Raw genomic sequence first — 18264 nt, forward strand, 5'->3', positions numbered from 1 at the left:
TGCATTCTGCCCCTGCAGTGGAATAGGATCGCCCTCCTCCTTGCATTGGCGAACCTTGTTGCCCTATTTTAACCTCTTGCAACTGTTTCTCCATTGCGGAGTTTCCCTGTTGTCAGCGTCCATAATCCACCTCCCATTTAAGAGGTGTGGCAGCAATTATTTTTTTTAATTCATTCAGGGATTTGGGAATCGCTGACAAGGCCAGCATTTATTGCCCATCCCTAATTGCCCTTGAGAAGGTGGTGGTGGTGGTGAGCCGCCTTCTTGAACCGCTGCAGTCCTTGTAATGAAGGAACGCCCACAGTGCTGTTGGGGAGGGAGTTCCAAGATTTTGACCCAGCGACAATGAAGGAACGGTGACATATTTCCAAGTTAGGATGATATGTAACTTGGAGGGGAACTTGCAGGTGATGGTGCTCCCATGCACCTGCTGCCGACCTTCTAGATGGTAGAGGTCTCGGGTTTGTGAGGTGCTGCCGAGGAAGCCTTGGCGAGTTGCTGCAGGGCATCTTGTAGATGGTACACACTGCAGCCATGGTGCACCAGTGATGGAGGGAGTGAATGTTAAAGTTGGTGGATGTGGTGCCAATCAAGCCGGCTACTTTGTCCTGGACAGTGTTGAGCTTCTTGAGTGCTGTTGGAGCTGCACTTATCCAGGCAAGTGGAGAGTAATCCATCACATTCCTGACTTGTGCCTTGTAGATGGTGGAAAGGCTTTGGGGAGTCAGGAGGTGAGACACTCGCCACAGAATACACAGCCTCTGAATGGTTCTTGTATTTATGTGGCTGGTCCAGTTAGGTTTCTGGTCAATGGTGATCCCCAGGATGTTGATGGTGGGGGATTCGGCGATGGTAATGCCATTGAATATTGCTTGTTGGAGATGGTCATTGCTTGGCACTTGTGTGGCACCAACGTACTTGACATTTATCAGCCCAAGACTGAATGTCGGCCAGGTCTTGCTGCATATGGGCATGGACTGCTTCATTTTCAGAGGAGTTGCAAATGCAACTGAACAGTGTGCAATCATCAGTGAACATCCCCACTTCTGACCTTGTAATGGAAGCTCATTGGTGAAGCAGCTGAAGATAGTTAGGCCTAGGACACCACCCTGAGGAACTGCTGCAGCAATGTCCTGGGACTGTGATGATTGGCCTCCAACAACCACAACCATCTTCCTTTGTACAAGGTATGACTCCAGCCAGTGGAGAGTTTTCACCCTGATTCCCATTAACTTCAATTTTACTAGGGCTCCTTGATGTCACACTTGGTCAAATGCTGCCTTGATGTCAAAGGCAGTCACTCTCACTTCACCTCTGGAATTCATCTCTTTTGTCCATGTTTGGACCAAGGCTGTAATGAGATCTGGAGCTGAGTGGTTCTGGACGAACCCAAACTGAGCACCGCTGAGCAGGTTATTGGTGAGTCAGGCTTTGTCCTGCTTTTTGTGGACAGGACATACCTGGGCAGTTTTCCACATTGTCGGTTAGATGTACTGGAACAGCTTGGCTAGAGGCGCAGTTAGTTCTGGAGCACAATTCTTCAGCACTGCAGCCAGATGTTGTTGGGGCCCATAGCCTTTGCTGCATCCAGTGCGCTCAGCCATTTCTTGATATCAAGTAGCATGAGAGACGCCCGATTTCCCCCCCTCCTCCCCATGCAAACAGGTGTGTAGCCAATGAATAGTAGGGTTAACATTAGCTGCATGTCTGAATCATTTTGATGAGGTTCCAGTGCAAATTACCGTGCTGCCTGAGTCCACGTGAGCAGGCGCATGCAGTGCATGCTCTGCCCCATATTTTCAGGCAAAATCAAATCTCTCACCAATGCTTTATTTGCTGTTTCCTGGCTCTGAATTATATATTCCTTTCTGAATGATGTTAATAACTGAAATTTAAGAAAGGCAAATTTCTTTGTTAAGAAATGCTTAGTCTTATCTCAGAGCAAATTGACGTGGGAAAGTATCTTAATCTCTCCCTCAGGAACGGAGTCTACTAACTGACTTCCCTGGCCAAGAATTTATGGAAATTTCCTCCTGAGAAAATGTTGACTTCATTAGAATTAAGAAAATTAACACATGCTGTATTTGCCTAATTACCACGCTCTGTTACTTTGCTGAGATGATAGACCATGCATCAGCTCTTGTGCACTGGCTTCAAGCCTGCGCCTCGACCATTTTTTAAACCACACAGCAGGTTTAGAGCTGCCTACCTTCAGTGGCCTCCGGCAGGTGCTATGCAGCTTCAAGTTCTTTCATCTGTTAGTATCAGCGAATGGGCAAAAGAGTTTGGGCAGTGGGGGGCTGCAGGGGAGGGCGGGGGGGGGGGGCGGGGAGGGGGAGGATGGGGAGCGTAGAGAGCATTTCTAACTATGCATTTTCTTCTCATCACTTTGGTAAAATTAATCTCAATTTTTAAAAGGCCACGCTTAACTTTTTTTGATTGTGTGTACATACTTTTTTCAGATAAGAAAAAATGGAATTCTGTCGACAAAATTTATTCAGAAAAAGTCCTGAAATCTTTGAGATATTTTGGTAGCATTTTTGCATTTGAATGAAGTTTCATTCTCTCCCGTATATTTTAAATAAACTTTCCCCCATGGGAAAAAATTACATTAGCTTAGATTTACATTCATGCTGTTACCACAGAATGCAATCAGCAGCATACGTCTTTTACCAGAAGCAATACTGTAAGATTTGATTTCTTAGCATATATTAGTTCTTATTGTACATCGAGCTGGTAAAGAATAGGTAGTCGTGTTTTTATCTCAAAGGGTCAGTCACAGGTACCTTTACACATCTGGATGATACAATGAGAAAATGATTAAAATCTAATCAGGTGAATTTGGTGGGAGTAACTGGTAATGCCTAGTGAATAGAAACATAGAAACATAGAAAATAGGTGCAGGAGTAGGCCATTCAGCCCTTCTAGCCTGCACCGCCATTCAATGAGTTCATGGCTGAACATGAAACTTCAGTACCCGCTTCCTGCTTTCTCGCCATACCCCTTGATCCCCCGAGTAGTAAGGACTTCATCTAACTCCCTTTTGAATATATTTAGTGAATTGGCCTCAACTACTTTCTGTGGTAGAGAATTCCACAGGTTCACCACTCTCTGGGTGAAGAAGTTTCTCCTCATCTCGGTCCTAAATGGCTTACCCCTTCTCCTTAGACTGTGACCCCTGGTTCTGGACTTCCCCAAAATTGGGAACATTCTTCCTGCATCTAACCTGTCTAAACCCGTCAGAATTTTAAACGTTTCTATGAGGTCCCCTCTCATTCTTCTGAACTCCAGTGAATACAAGCCCAGTTGATCCAGTCTTTCTTGATAGGTCAGTCCCGCCATCCCGGGAATCAGTCTGGTGAATCTTCGCTGCACTTCCTCAATAGCAAGAATGTCCTTCCTCAAGTTAGGAGACCAAAACTGTACACAATACTCCAGGTGTGGCCTCACCAAGGCCCTGTACAACTGTAGCAACACCTCCCTGCCCCTGTACGCAAATCCCCTCGCTATGAAGGCCAACATGCCATTTGCTTTCTTAACCGCCTGCTGTACCTGCATGCCAACCTTCAATGACTGATGTACCATGACACCCAGGTCTCGTTGCACCTTCCCTTTTCCTAATCTGTCACCATTCTGATAATAGTCTGTCTCTCTGTTTTTACCACCAAAGTGGATAACTCACATTTATCCACATTATACTTCATCTGCCATTCATTTGCCCACTCACCTAACCTATCCAAGTCACTCTGCAGCCTCATAGCATCCTCCTCGCAGCTCACACTGCCACCCAACTTAGCGTCATCCGCAAATTTGGAGATACTACATTTAATCCCCTCGTCTAAATCATTAATGTACAATGTAAACAGCTGGGGCCCCAGCACAGAACCTTGCGGTACCCCACTAGTCACTGCCTGCCATTCTGAAAAGTACCCATTGACTCCTACTCTTTGCTTCCTGTCTGACAACCAGTTCTCAATCCACGTCAGCACACTACCCCCAATCCCATGTGCTTTAACTTTGCACATTAATCTCTTGTGTGGGACCTTGTTGAAAGCCTTCTGAAAGTCCAAATATACCACATCAACTGGTTCTCCTTTGTCCACTTTACTGGAAACATCCTCAAAAAATTCCAGAAGATTTGTCAAGCATGATTTCCCTTTCACAAATCCATGCTGACTTGGACATATCATGTCACCTCTTTCCAAATGCGCTGCTATGACATCCTTAATAATTGATTCCATCATTTTACCCACTACTGAGGTCAGGCTGACCGGTCTATAATTCCCTGTTTTCTCTCTCCCTCCTTTTTTAAAAAGTGGGGTTACATTGGCTACCCTCCACTCGATAGGAACTGATCCAGAATCAATGGAATGTTGGAAAATGACTGTCAATGCATCCGCTATTTCCAAGGCAACCTCCTTAAGTACTCTGGGATACAGTCCATCAGGCCCTGGGGATTTATCGGCCTTCAATCCCATCAATTTCCCCAACACAATTTCCCGACTAATAAAGATTTCCCTCAGTTCCTCCTCCTTACTAGACCCTCTGACCCCTTTTATATCTGGAAGGTTGTTTGTGTCCTCCTTAGTGAATACCGAACCAAAGTACTTGTTCAATTGGTCTGCCATTTCTTTGTTCCCCGTTATGACTTCCCCTGATTCTGACTGCAGGGGACCTACGTTTGTCTTTACTAACCTTTTTCTCTTTACATACCTATCGAAACTTTTGCAATCCACCTTAATGTTCCCTGCAAGCTTCTTCTCGTACTCCATTTTCCGTGCCCTAATCAAACCCTTTGTCCTCCTCTGCTGAGTTCTAAATTTCTCCCAGTCCCCGGGTTCGCTGCTATTTCTGGCCAATTTGTATGCCACTTCCTTGGCTTTAATACTATCCCTGATTTCCCTAGATAGCCACGGTTGAGCCACCTTCCCTTTTTTATTTTTACGCCAGACAAGAATGTACAATTGTTGTAATTCATCCATGCGGTCTCTAAATGTCTGCCATTGCCCATCCACAGTCAACCCCTTAAGTATCGTTCGCCAATCTATCCTAGCCAATTCACGCCTCATACCTTCAAAGTTACCCGTCTTTAAGTTCTGGACCATGGTCTCTGAATTAACTGTTTCATTCTCCATCCTAATGCAGAATTCCACCATATTATGGTCACTCTTCCCCAAGGGGCCTCGCACAATGGGATTGCTAATTAATCCTCTCTCATTACACAACACCCAGTCTAAGATGACCTCCCCCCTAGTTGGTTCCTCGACATATTGGTCTAGAAAACCATCCCTTATGCACTCCAGGAAATCCTCCTCCACCGTATTGCTTCCAATTTGGCTAGCCCAATCTATGTGCATATTAAAGTCACCCATTATAACTGCTGCACCTTTATTGCATGCACCCCTAATTTCCTGTTTGATGCACTCCCCAACATCACTACTACTGTTTGGAGGTCTGTACACAACTCCCACTAACGTTTTTTGCCCTTTGGTGTTCTGCAGCTCTACCTATATCGATTCCACATCATCCAAGCTAATGTCTTTCCTAACTATTGCATTAATCTCCTCTTTAACCAGCAATGCTACCCCACCTCCTTTTCCTTTTATTCTATCCTTCCTGAATGTTGAATACCCCTGGATGTTGAGTTCCCAGCCCTGATCATCCTGGAGCCACGTCTCCGTAATCCCAATCACATCATATTTGTTAATATCTATTTGCACAGTTAATTCATCCACCTTATAATGGATACTCCTTGCATTAAGACACAAAGCCTTCAGGCTTGTTTTTTTAACACCCTTTGTCCTTTTAGAATTTTGCTGCACAGTGGCCCTTTTTGTTCTTTGCCTTGGGTTTCTCTGCCCTCCACTTTTCCTCATCTCCTTTCTGTCTTTTGATTTTGCCTCTTTTTTGTCTCCCTCTGTCTCCCTGCATTGGTTCCCATCCCCCTGCCATATTAGTTTAACTCCTCCCCAACAGCACTAGCAAACACTCCCCCTAGGACATTGGTTCCGGTCCTGCCCAGGTGCAGACCGCCCGGTTTGTACTGGTCCCACCTCCCCCAGAACCGGTTCCAATGACCCAGGAATTTGAATCCCTCCCTGCTGCACCACTGCTCAAGCCACGTATTCATCTGCGCTATCCTGCGATTCCTACTCTGACTAGCACGTGGCACTGGTAGCAATCCCGAGATTACTACTTTTGAGGTCCTACTTTTTAATTTAGCTCCTAGCTCCTTAAATTCGTTTCGTAGGACCTCATCCCTTTTTTTACCTAAGTCGTTGGTACCAATGTGCACCACGACAACTGGCTGTTCTCCCTCCGATTTCAGAATGTCCTGCACCCGCTCTGTGACATCCTTGACCCTTGCACCAGGGAGGCAACATACCATCCTGGAGTCTCGGTTGCGGCCGCAGAAATGCCTATCTATTCCCCTCACCATTGAATCCCCTATCACTATCGCGCTCCCACTCCTTTTCCTGCCCTCCTGTGCAGCAGAGCCAGCCATGGTGCCATGAACTTGGCTGCTGCTGCCCTCCCCTGATGAGTCATCCCCCCCAACAGTACTCAAAGCGGTGTATCAGTTTTGCAGGGGGATGACCACAGGGGACCCCTGCACTACCTTCCTTGCACTACTCTTCTTGCTGGTCTTCCATTCGCTATCTGGCTGAGGACCCTTCTCCTGCGGTAAGACCAACTCACTACACGTGATACTCACGTCATTCTCAGCACCGTGGATGCTCCAGAGTGAATCCACCCTCAGCTCCAATTCCACAACGCGGACCGTCAGGAGCTCGAGGCGGATACACTTCCCGCACACGTAGTCGTCAGGGACACCGGAAGTGTCCCTGAGTTCCCACATGGTACAGGAGGAGCATAACACCCGACCGAGCTCTCCTGCCATGACTTAACCCTTAGATACATTTAAATTGGCAACAACAATGCTAAAAGTTACTGACTGATATAAAAAAGAAAAAGAAAATCTACTCACCAATCAGCAGCCAATCACTTACCCCCTAGGCTGTGATGTCACCTTTGTGTTTTTTTCGACTTCTTTTTTGCCTTCTCCTTGTAGCTGCACAAGTACGCCTCACCAACGAACTCCCGACGCCTCTCGCGGCCTTTTATAGGCCTCTGCTGATCCCCGGACTCACGCCTCACCAACGAACTCCCGACGCCTCACGCGGCCTTTTATGGGCCTCTGCTGATCCCCGGACTCACGCCTCACCAACGAACTCCCGACGCCTCTCGCGGCCTTTTATAGGCCTCTGCTGATCCCTGGACTCACGCCTCACCAACGAACTCTCGACGCCTCTCGCGTCCTTTTATAGGCCTCTGCTGATCCCCGGACTCACACCTCATCAACGAACTCTCGACGCCTCTCGCAGCCTTTTATAGGCCTCTGCTGATCCCCGGACTCACGCCTCACCAACGAACTCTCGACGCCTCTCGCCACCTTTTATAGGCCTCTGCTGATCCCCGGACTCACGCCTCACCATCTACTATCTCTGGTTTCTGCTCGATTGACTGTCACCAGAGGATGTAAAGGCCTATCCAGTATTTCACTATTTAAAAAAAATTATTTCCTTATTTTCTCCCTTTCTCTACTGAAGTTGTTGTATCCTTCTGGGGAATGGCTCCATGGGTATTGTCAACCATCGGGTATCTTGCTCAAATTACCAATCAAGCATAAGTCAAGTCAATAGCTACTGGCAGGCTATTGAACAAGTGAAAGCATCATTGCCCCATCTTCACCTGGCCACACAATGTACTTTCCATCAGGTGTCACTGGATAGCTGATTTTTCTCCTACCTAGCCCAGGAGTAATGCAGCCAATTATAATGAATGAGGTTAGCTACCTCTATACAGACCATGAATCAAACCTGCAATCTACTGGCCTCTATGGCTTAGTATTACCTCATGCAACAGCTTTGCCCACTAGGCCATCGGGCATCTGAAAATCACAGAAGAGCATTTTGAACAGCATGTTTCCACAATGGTTCATTTGGTAGCACTCTTGCATCTGGACTAGAAGGTTGGGTGTTGAAGTCCATTGCAGAATTTGAATACACAATCTAAGCTTACACTTCAGTACAGTACTGAAAGTGTGCTGCATCAGCAGAAGTTCCTTCTTCTTCCTTGTTTCTGGTGAATTTTAACAATAGAAGGGAGTTTTATAATGTCCCAACCAACATTCTTCCCTCAACCACTAAAACAAATTAACTGGTCACTTATCCCATTGATCTTTGTGGGACTTTACTGTGTGCAAATTGGCTGCCATGTTCATTACAATAACAGAAATCCATTGTGTATGAAGCACTTTGGGAAATTTTTGTGCGATGTGATAATATATAAATGCACTTATTTAGAAGATATGTGTGAAGCCATATTGAGCCCAAAAGGATTTTTAAGTTTCAAGAGCTAGAATTGACGATTACCCCTGACGAAATGCTTTCTTGTAAAATGCATTTTTCAACTGGAGTTATTGAACTATTTTTCCTAAGTTAGTCCATTCCTCAGACACAAGGATAAGATAATGCTACAGAGATGGAAGTATATATTATAATCAAAATTTGGCTGTCAAATTGGGAAAGAGGTATGGTGTATTGACTTAAACTGTGTATAGGAAAAAATGTGAGATTTTAAATGATGTCAATTAATTGTCTAATTTCTTATACTACATCTTTCACCAGGGCACCAGTGTAGTGGTTATGTTACAAAACAAGTAATCCAGAGGCCTGGACTAATAACGCAGAGAGTGTGGCACCATAGCAGTGAGAGAATTTGTATTTAGTTTAGAACATTTGAAAATAAAAGCCTGTAATCAGTAAAAGTGATCATGAAGCTGCTGGATTGTGGTAAAAACCCAAGTGGTTCATTAATGTCCTTTATGGAAGGAAATCTGTCATCCTTACCCAGTCCAGACTACATGTGACTCCAGTTCCACACCATTGGAGTTAACTCTTAACTGCCTCTGAAGTAAGCATCTCATTTGGGCAACTATAGATGGGCAATAATTGCCAGCCATGCCATTTCAAGAACGAATTCTGAAAAACAACTCCATGTAAATATAGGAAAAATACTAAATTTAACCAAACTAACCCCTGACATCTTTTGGTATTATCGCCAGTTGGTACTTCATAAGAACATCAGAAATAAAAGCACAAGTAGGCCATCTAGCCTCTTGAGCCTGCTCCACCATTCAATAAGATCATAGCTGATTTGAACTTCCTGTGGAGAACTTCCTGTGCATCATATATGGGTTACACCTTGTATCACAATAAACTAACAAGATTAGTGAAGAAATTTCTTCTCGTCTCAGTCCTAAATGGCTGAGCACTTTTATGAGAATGTGACTCCTAGTTCTAGACTCCCCAGCGAGGGGAAACGTCCTCCCAGCATCTATCCTATCAAGCCCCTTAAGAATGTTATTAATTGCAATGAGATTACTTCTCATTCTTCTAAACTCTAGAGAACATAGGCCGAGTCTACTCAATCTCTCCTCATAGGACAATACCCCCATCCCAGGAATCAGTCTGGTGAACCTTCATTGTAGTCCCTCAAAGGCAAGTATATACTTCCTTAGGTAAGGCGACCAAGACAGTACGCAATACTCCAGGTCTGGTCTCACCAAGTGTAATGTATTTGCTTCAATGGGTTCTTTGCTTAAGAATTCACAGCAACACATTGCTATTAAGAACTAGTTGGTTTATTAGCAAAGAATTAACAATCACACTACACATTAACAGTTCATCCACCACGTTCACAACCACCTGTCTCATCGTGAATCTCCTGAACCCAACTGGTTGGGGTTTTATTAAGTCTTGTGAACATCACGTGACTGGCTAAGCCACTCACTGTGAGCCTACTCACAGGTTCATACATTACACCAAGGCTCTATCTAATCTCAGTAAGAGTACCAGCAGACTGGAAAACTACAAATGTAATGACCCTATTTAAGAAAGGAGGGAGACAGAAAGCAGGAAACTAGAGACCAGTTAGCCTAACATCTGTCATTTGGAAAATGCTGGAGTCCATCATTAAGGAAGTAGTAGCAGAAAATTTAGAAAATTATAATGCAGTCAAGCAGAATCAGCATGGTTTTTTGAAAGGGAAATCATGTTTGACAAATTTTCTCGAGTTCTTTGAGGATTTCATGAGCAGGATGGATTAAGGAGAACCGGTAGATGTTGTGTATTTGGATTTCCAGAAAGCATTCGATAAGGTGCCACATAAAAGGTTACTGCACAAGTTAAGAGCTCACGGGGCGGGGGCGGGGGGGAGGGTGGTTGGGGATAATATATTAGCAGGGATAGAGGATTGGCTAACTAACAGAAAACAGAAAGCCAGGATAAATGGGTAATTTTCAGGTTGGCAAACTAAGTAGTGGGGTGCTACAGGGCTCAGTGCTGGGGCCTCAACTATTTACAATTTATATTAATGACTTGGATGAAGGAACCGAGTGTAATGTAGCCAAAGTTTAAGTCATTGATATGATACAAAGATAGGTGGGAAAGCAAGTTGTGAGGAGGAAGCAAAGAATCGACAAAGGGATACAGATAGGATAAGTGAGTGGGCAAAACTTTGGCAGATGGAGTATAATATGTAAAAATGTGACGTTATCCACTCTGGTAGGAAAAATAAAACAGCAAATTATTATTAAATAGGGAGAGATTATAAAATGCTGTGGTACAGAGGGATCTGGGGTCCTTGTATATGAAACACAAAAAGTTAGCATGCAAGTAATTCGGGAGGCAAATGGAATGTTGGCCTGTATTGCAAGGGAGATTGAGTATAAAAGTAGGGAAGTCCTGCGACAACTGTACAGGGTGTTTGTAAGACCACACTTGGAGTACTGCATACAGTTTTGGTCTCCTTATTTAAGGAAGAATATATTTGCATTGGAGGCAGTTCAGAGAAGGCTCACGAGGTTGATTCCTGAGATGAAGGGATTGTCATATGAACATAAGAACATAAGAACATAAGAATTAGGTACAGGAGTAGGCCATCTAACCCCTCGAACCTGCTCCGCCATTCAACAAGATCATGGCTGATCTGGCCGTGGACTCAGCTCCACTTACCCACCCGAAATCCATAACCCTTAATTCCCGTATTGGTTAAAAATATATCTATCTGTGATTTGAATACATTCAATGAGCTAGCCTCAGCTGCTTCCTTAGGCAGATAATTCCACAGATTCACAACCCTCTGGGAGAAGAAATTCCTTGTCAACTCGGTTTTAAATTGGCTCCCCCGAATTTTGAAGCTGTGCCCCCCTAGTTCTAGTCTCCCCGACCAGTGGAAACAACCTCTCTGCCTCTATCTTGTCTATCCCTTTCATTATTTTAAATGTTTCTATAAGATCACCCCTCATCCTTCTGAACTCCAGTAAAGACACAGTCTACTCAATCTATCATCATAAGGTAACCCTGTCATCTCCGGAATCAGTCTAGTGAATCGTCTCTGTACCCACTCCAAAGCTAGTATATCCTTCCTTAAGAAAGGTGACCAAAACTGCACGCAGTACTCCAGGTGCGGCCTCACCAATACCCTGTACAGTTGCAGCAGAACCTCCCTGCTTTTGTAATACATCCCTCTCGCATTCCATTCGCCTTCCTGATTACCTGTTGCGCCTGCAAACTAACTTTTTGGGATTCATGTACAAGGACCCCCAGGTCCTTCTGCACCGCAGCATGTTGTAATTTCTCCCCATTCAAATAATATTCCCTTTTTCTGTTTTTTTTCCCAAGGTGGATGACCTCACATTTTCCGACATTGTATTCCATCTGCCAAACCTTAGCTCATTCGCTTCTCCTATCCAAATCTCTTTGCAGCCTCTCTGTGTCCTCGACACAACCCGCTTTCCCAATAATCTTTGTGTCATCTGCAAATTTTGTTACACTACACTCTGTCCCCTCTTCCAGGTTATCTATGTATATTGTAAACAGTTGTGGTCCCAGCACCGATCCCTGTGGCACACCACTAACCACCAATTTCCAACCCGAAAAGGACCCATTTTTCTGGACTTTTTGCTTTCTGTTAGCCAGCCAATTCTCTATCCATGCTAATACATTTCCTCTGACTCCGTGTACCTTTATATTCTGCAGTAACCTTTTGTGTGGCACCTTATCAAATGCTTTTTGGAAATCTAAATACACCACATCCATCGGTACATCTCTATCCACCATGCTCGTTATATCCTCAAAGAATTCCAGTAAATTAGTTAAACATGATTTCCCCTTCATGAATCCATGTTGCATCTGCTTGATTGCACTATTCCTATCTAGATGTCCCGCTATTTCTTCCTTAATGATAGCTTCAAGCATTTTCCCCACTACAGATGTTAAACTAACCGGCCTATAGTTACCTGCCTTTTGTCTGTCCCCTTTTTTAAACAGGCGTTACATTAGCTGCTTTCCAATCCGCTGGTACCTCCCCAGAGTCCAGAGAATTTTGGCAGATTATAATGAATGCATCTGCTATAACTTCCGCCATCTCTTTTAATACCCTGGGATGCATTTCATCAGGACCAGGGGACTTGTCTAACTTGAGTCCCATTAGCCTGTCTCAAGGTCCTCCCTTCCCACATTCCCGTGACCAGCAATTTTTGGCATTGTTTTTGTGTCTTCCACTGTGAAGACCGAAGCAAAATAATTGTTTAAGGTCTCAGCCATTTCCACATTTCCCATTATTAAATCCCCCTTCTCATCTTCTAAGGGACCAACATTTACTTTAGTCACTCTTTTCCGTTTTATATATCTAAGAAAGGTTGAGAAGGTTGGGCCTATACTCATTGGAGTTTAGAAGACTGAGAGGTGATCTTCTTGAAGTATATATGATTCTGAGGGAGTTTGATAGTGTAGATGCAGAGAGGATATTTCTCCTTGTGAGGGAATCTAGAACTAGTGGGCATAGTTTCAGAATAAGGTATCACAGGGATACAGATAGTTAAAATGGAGGGCCCTGAATCATTGGAATTCTCTACCTCAGAAAGCTGTGGAGGCTAAGGTGGAGATATACAGATTTTTGCACGATAACGGAGTCAAGGATTATAGAGAATGGGCACGGAAGTGGAGTTGACACCAGGATCAGGTCAGCCATGATCTTATTGAATGGTGGAGCAGGCTCGAGGGGCCAAATTGCTACTCTATGTTTTCTGTCTTATAACCAATCCTCAATCTGTGCTAATCCCCAATCCCATGAGCCCTAATTTTGTGTAATATCCTCTTGTGTCGCACCTTATTGAATGTTGTTTGAAAATCCAAATATATCACATCCACTGGTTCTGCTAGTTACAACCTCAAAAAACTCTTAACAGATTTGTCAAACACAATTTCCCTTTCATAAATCCGTGTTTACTCTGTCCAATCTTATTATTCTTTTCTAAGTGCTATGTTATCACGCCTTTAATAATAGATTCTCGCATTTTCCCTGCGATATCAGGCTAACTGGGCTATTGTTCCCTGTTTTCTCTCCCCCTCCTTTCTTGAATAGTGGCATTACATTTGCTACCTTCCAATCCACGGGGACTGTTCTGGAATCTAGGTCCAACATCACAATGGATCACAGATGCCAGAAATGCAAATTAAAACAAAAGACAAACTTGCAGATTTCAACTGGTGTTCCTTTAAGAAATAATGAGCTACGTTATATATACAATTAATACATAGCATGAGAATTCAAAAATGTCTTTGATAAAGGTATGTGTTCAGATTATGTGTGAGTGACTTTTGTCCAATATGTTAATTGAAGAATATCCATAATAAGAGGTGAGATGTTCGTTACTTTTTAAATATTTCTCTAAATGAAAGAAAATTCAATACAATATGTGGCTTACATTCCTAAAGGAATACAACAGATAAAAGAAAAATTGTGCACAAACAAAATTCCTATAAAAGTCTCTAGAAATGACAAGGACTCCCTACCTTCCAATAAAGCATCTCATTTTATAGTCTGAGCTCGAAATCTGTTAGTTGCTATGTATTTGTGTGTTGTCCCTATGGAACAGATGTGAGGAGGACTGGGAGCTGCCTGGAGACGGCAGAAGTATTTGTAACACATTAAAAACACCCCAGAGGATATTAAAAGAAGGCAAAGAAAGTCATTGTGGAATGTAGTAATCTGACAAGGTGTGAGTTAAGGCTGTTTGTGCATATTTGCAGCGAGCATCTTTATTGTGCAGTGGAGACTCTGTCAGGCAATCTTATGTTCAACTGCCAGTCACCATCAGTTGTTTCTGTACAATAGAGATGGACATTTTCAATATGCGTCAATAGATTTAACTCTATCGGTGTTGATTTTTTTATGTGAGTACCAATGGTGCTTCCTGGGAAAGAACTCTATATTTGAAAGGTGGCTAAACTGCCTCTTATTTTTGCTTGGCAGAAATTACCCTGCGCCCCAATTGGGGGCAGCAACCTGCTCGGGGCAGTACTTCCTGCGCCCTGCGCAGAAGTCCCACCCCGCCCCCAGAATTGGTCATATCGCCCCTCAGAGGAAGTGGAGTGCAAGCTCGTCCTCTTGGGGCAGGTTCAGCGGTGCTAATGGGGCACGATCGGCAGTGTTTCAATGCCCATCCCCTTCGGTTAAAGGGGAGGGCCACTGCGCTCTCTGCACAATCTCTGATGGCTTCCACCAGGGCAGCATGGTACCGAGGTTGCAGCCCGGCACCCAAAACAGAGTGAAAGGCTGCACGATGGCAGCCCAGACAACGCAAGGGGACAAGAATTGGAGCTGACTAGTGAGTCGACAAAACCGCCAAGATAGCGGCGCTCGCGACTTCCCCTTTAACTTCTGCACCACGAGCGGATGCCAGCTTGGTTTGTGATCCACAAGGTTGGTGCTGACACCCGCTTACGCCAGCCTTGCGGGACAATACCCGTCGTTTGCGTGGCAGCCAAGGGCGCTACTTGCGGGGCACGGCGCTGCTGTGGTAGTGCCTCCGATAAATCCCGGGCAATTTCCTGGGAGCAAGTAGCGCCCACCCACCCCCACACCGGGCGAAAATGTTTGGCGCACCATTAACGCTCCCCAGATGTGCTAACGCGCATCGCACAAAGGGGTAATTTCAACCACTTCGTCCTTCTTCACTGATCAACATCCTAGGCCTCACAATTTCTTCTGATCTTAAACAGAACTTCCACATCTCCTGCATTAAGTTTGCCTACAAGAAACTCAGCTTATTCTTTCATTCTCCTCTATAACTCCTAACTCTCTAGAAAGCCCAAGGAGATTATTTTGGTGAAAAGGTGAAAACAGGCGCTGAATGCTAATAAGACATGCCTGTTTGAAAATCTGGCTTTAGCATGCGATTTTGGACCTCATTGCTGATTCCCATAGATTGAACTTGCTAAAATGGACACCTGCAGGTTCACCACTCAAGCGCTGACTAGATGCAATTTTCATGGAGGAGTATATGTGGGCATCACGTATCTACTTCAACTGAAGATGTGGGTCTGGATTTTAAGAACCTTGGCAGGTCCATGGAGGGCAGCGTTGGTGGTGGGTCCCAGCCCCACTGCAAGCTCTACCCCGCTGTGTAGAATGATTTTCCCCTGATTGGATTTGTTAAGCCTGCCCAGCGCATTTCCCAGCCAATTGAAGCAAACGGGTCTGATGACGTCATTCGATAATGTGTCATCAGCTGGTTTCCTTAAAGGGACCATGTGGAAATTTATTTTGACATTTGTGCTGTCAGTTCTACAGCATTGACGTACTACAAACACTGACAAGCACTGCACAAAGATGCACGGTTGCACCCAGGCTCTCCCATGACTCCCTCCAGATGCTTATGGAAGGAATCACAGCATGCAGGGAGGTTCTCTTCTTTTCCAATGTGTGGAAGAGGCCTCCCCAGGACACCAACGCAGCCTGGTTGCACATTGCACAGGAGGATACAAGCAGGGATGTCGTCAGGAGGACCAGGCTGCAGGGTCACAAACTTTTCAATGATCTCAGTAGATCACAAAATGTTACTGGAAAGCTACACTCAACCTCATCCTGCTGCATCACTCATCAAATCCCCATTACTCTGCCTTCTCTACCCGACTCCTGCACATCCTTATTCACACCAACTTACCTTGCACCTCCATCCATCCCTCTTTTGCAACATTATCACTTCCCCATCTCACTAGCCACCCCTCATATTCACCCTCATCCTAGTCCAATCATACCTACTTTTCTGTGAAGTTTCTGTTAATGTGCAGGCAAACATTGAAATCTTGATTTTCAACACTTTGCATTCTTGAAGAGATTTCTGTGCACCTTGGAAGAGGCTTAGTACATTGCAGTGAATGGTGATACATAATGGTACCCCCGGCAATGGCGATGAGTGTGAAAGGAATGGCTTGGGCATTGTAGGGATGCTTTATGGTGTTAGTGTGCGGTGGTGCCAACCTGGCGCTTCATGTGGCAGTCAGGGTGTACAGCGTCAAGTGAAGTAAATCTGGCCATTGTGAGGCCATCCCTGGCATCCCAGCCAGCAATGTGTTTGGGTGCTGATGCCCTGTGTCCTGTGCTGCAGCAGGTGATTGCAGAGAAGGTTTGTGTTGTTGTTGATGCCGCTGGTGTTGCTGGTGATGCTGGTGTTGGTGATGATTGTGGTGGGATTCTGAGGACCAAAGTGAGAGAATATAAAGTGTACGATGCTGACTGAATAGATGGCAGGTGCAGTAGAGATGACAGAAGCAATCTGTCAATGGTGGAAGCAGTAATGAAGTCAGACTGGATAGAGATTTGTATAAAGACTTGCAGCATTCTGAATCTGTCCTGGAAATGCAGTTTAGAGAAGCTAGTGGCTAAGGGAGTTCTGACTTGACATTTAAAGCTGTCGACTCATCAGCTGAAGCAATGGCAAGTGATCTCCTGCCTCAGCTTCACAGACAAGATCTAGGCACAGCAGGAAACCTGCGGTGATCTGTCAAAATTAAAAAGCTGTGAAAAAAAGCATTGTTAGGTAGCTCTAAACAAACTACTAGTTACCTGAATTGCCTATGCAGCTGCATAGCAGGTCTGCTCAGTGCTAGTGGACCCAACATTTGGTAAAGGTGCGTAGCGGCAGGTTGAAACATAGAAACATAGAAAATAGATACAGGAGTAGGCATTTTGGCCCTTCGAGCCGACACCACCATTCAATAAGATTATGGCTGATCATTCACCTCAGTACCCCTTTCCTGCTTTCTCTCCATACCCCTTGATCCCTTTAGCCATAAGGGCCATATCTAACTCCCTCTTGAATACATCCAATGAACTGGCATCAACAATTCTCTGCGGTAGGGAATTCCACAGGTTAACAACTCTCTGAGTGAAGAAGTTTCTCCTCATCTCAGTCCTAAATGACCTACTCCTTATCCTAAGAGTGTGTCCCCTGGTTCTGGACTTCCCCAACATCGGGAACATTCTTCCCGCATCTGACCTGTCCCGTCCCATCAGAATCTTATACGTTTCTATGAGATCCCCTCTCATCCTTCTAAACTTCAGTGTATAAAGGCCCAGTTGATCCAGTCTCTCCTCATATGTCAGTCCTGCATCCCGGGAATCAGTTTGGTGAACCTTCGCTGCATTCCCTCAATAGCAAGAACGTCCTTCCTCAGATTAGGAGACCGACACTGAACACAATATTCCAGATGAGGTCTCACCAAGGCCCTGTACAATTGCAGTAAGACCTCCCTGCTCCTAAACTCAAATCCCCTAGCTATGAAGGCCAACATGCCATTTGCCTTCTTCACCGCCTGCTGTACCTGCATGCCAACTTTCAATGACTGATGAACCATGACACCCAAGTCTTGTTGCACCTCCCCTTTTCCTAATCTGCCACCATTCAGATAATATTCTACCTTTGTGTTTTTGTTACCAAAATGGATAACCTCACATTTATCCACATTATACTGCATCTGCCATGCATTTGTCCACTCACCTAACTCTGCAGCCTCTTAGCGTCCTCCTCACAGCTCACACTGCCACCCAGTTTAGTGTCATCTGCAAACTTGGAGGTATTATACTCAATTCCTTCATCCAAATCATTGATGCATATTGTAAAGAGCTGGGGTCCCAGCACTGAGCCCTGCGGCACTCAACTAGTCACTGCCTCCCATTTTGCACACCAATCTCTTATGTGGGACCTTGTCAAAAGCCTTTTGAAAGTCCGAATACATCACATCCACTGGTTCTCCCTTGTCCACTCTATTAGTTACATCCTCAAAAAATTCCAGAAGATTTGTCAAGCATGATTTCCCTTTCATAAATCCATTTGACAGCGGAATCCCGACC

The 18264-nt window shown here is 44.7% G+C and overlaps 1 long non-coding RNA gene across 1 annotated transcript in view; it reads left to right on the forward strand.

Moving 5' to 3' along the window:
- Positions 1-18264, forward strand: part of LOC139230702 (uncharacterized) — a 52687-nt gene that overhangs the window by 14963 nt on the left and 19460 nt on the right. The gene's annotated exons all lie outside the window — the stretch shown is intronic.

Source organism: Pristiophorus japonicus, chromosome 2 (assembly GCF_044704955.1).
Source record: "Pristiophorus japonicus isolate sPriJap1 chromosome 2, sPriJap1.hap1, whole genome shotgun sequence".
Classification (NCBI taxonomy): domain Eukaryota; kingdom Metazoa; phylum Chordata; class Chondrichthyes; family Pristiophoridae; genus Pristiophorus; species Pristiophorus japonicus.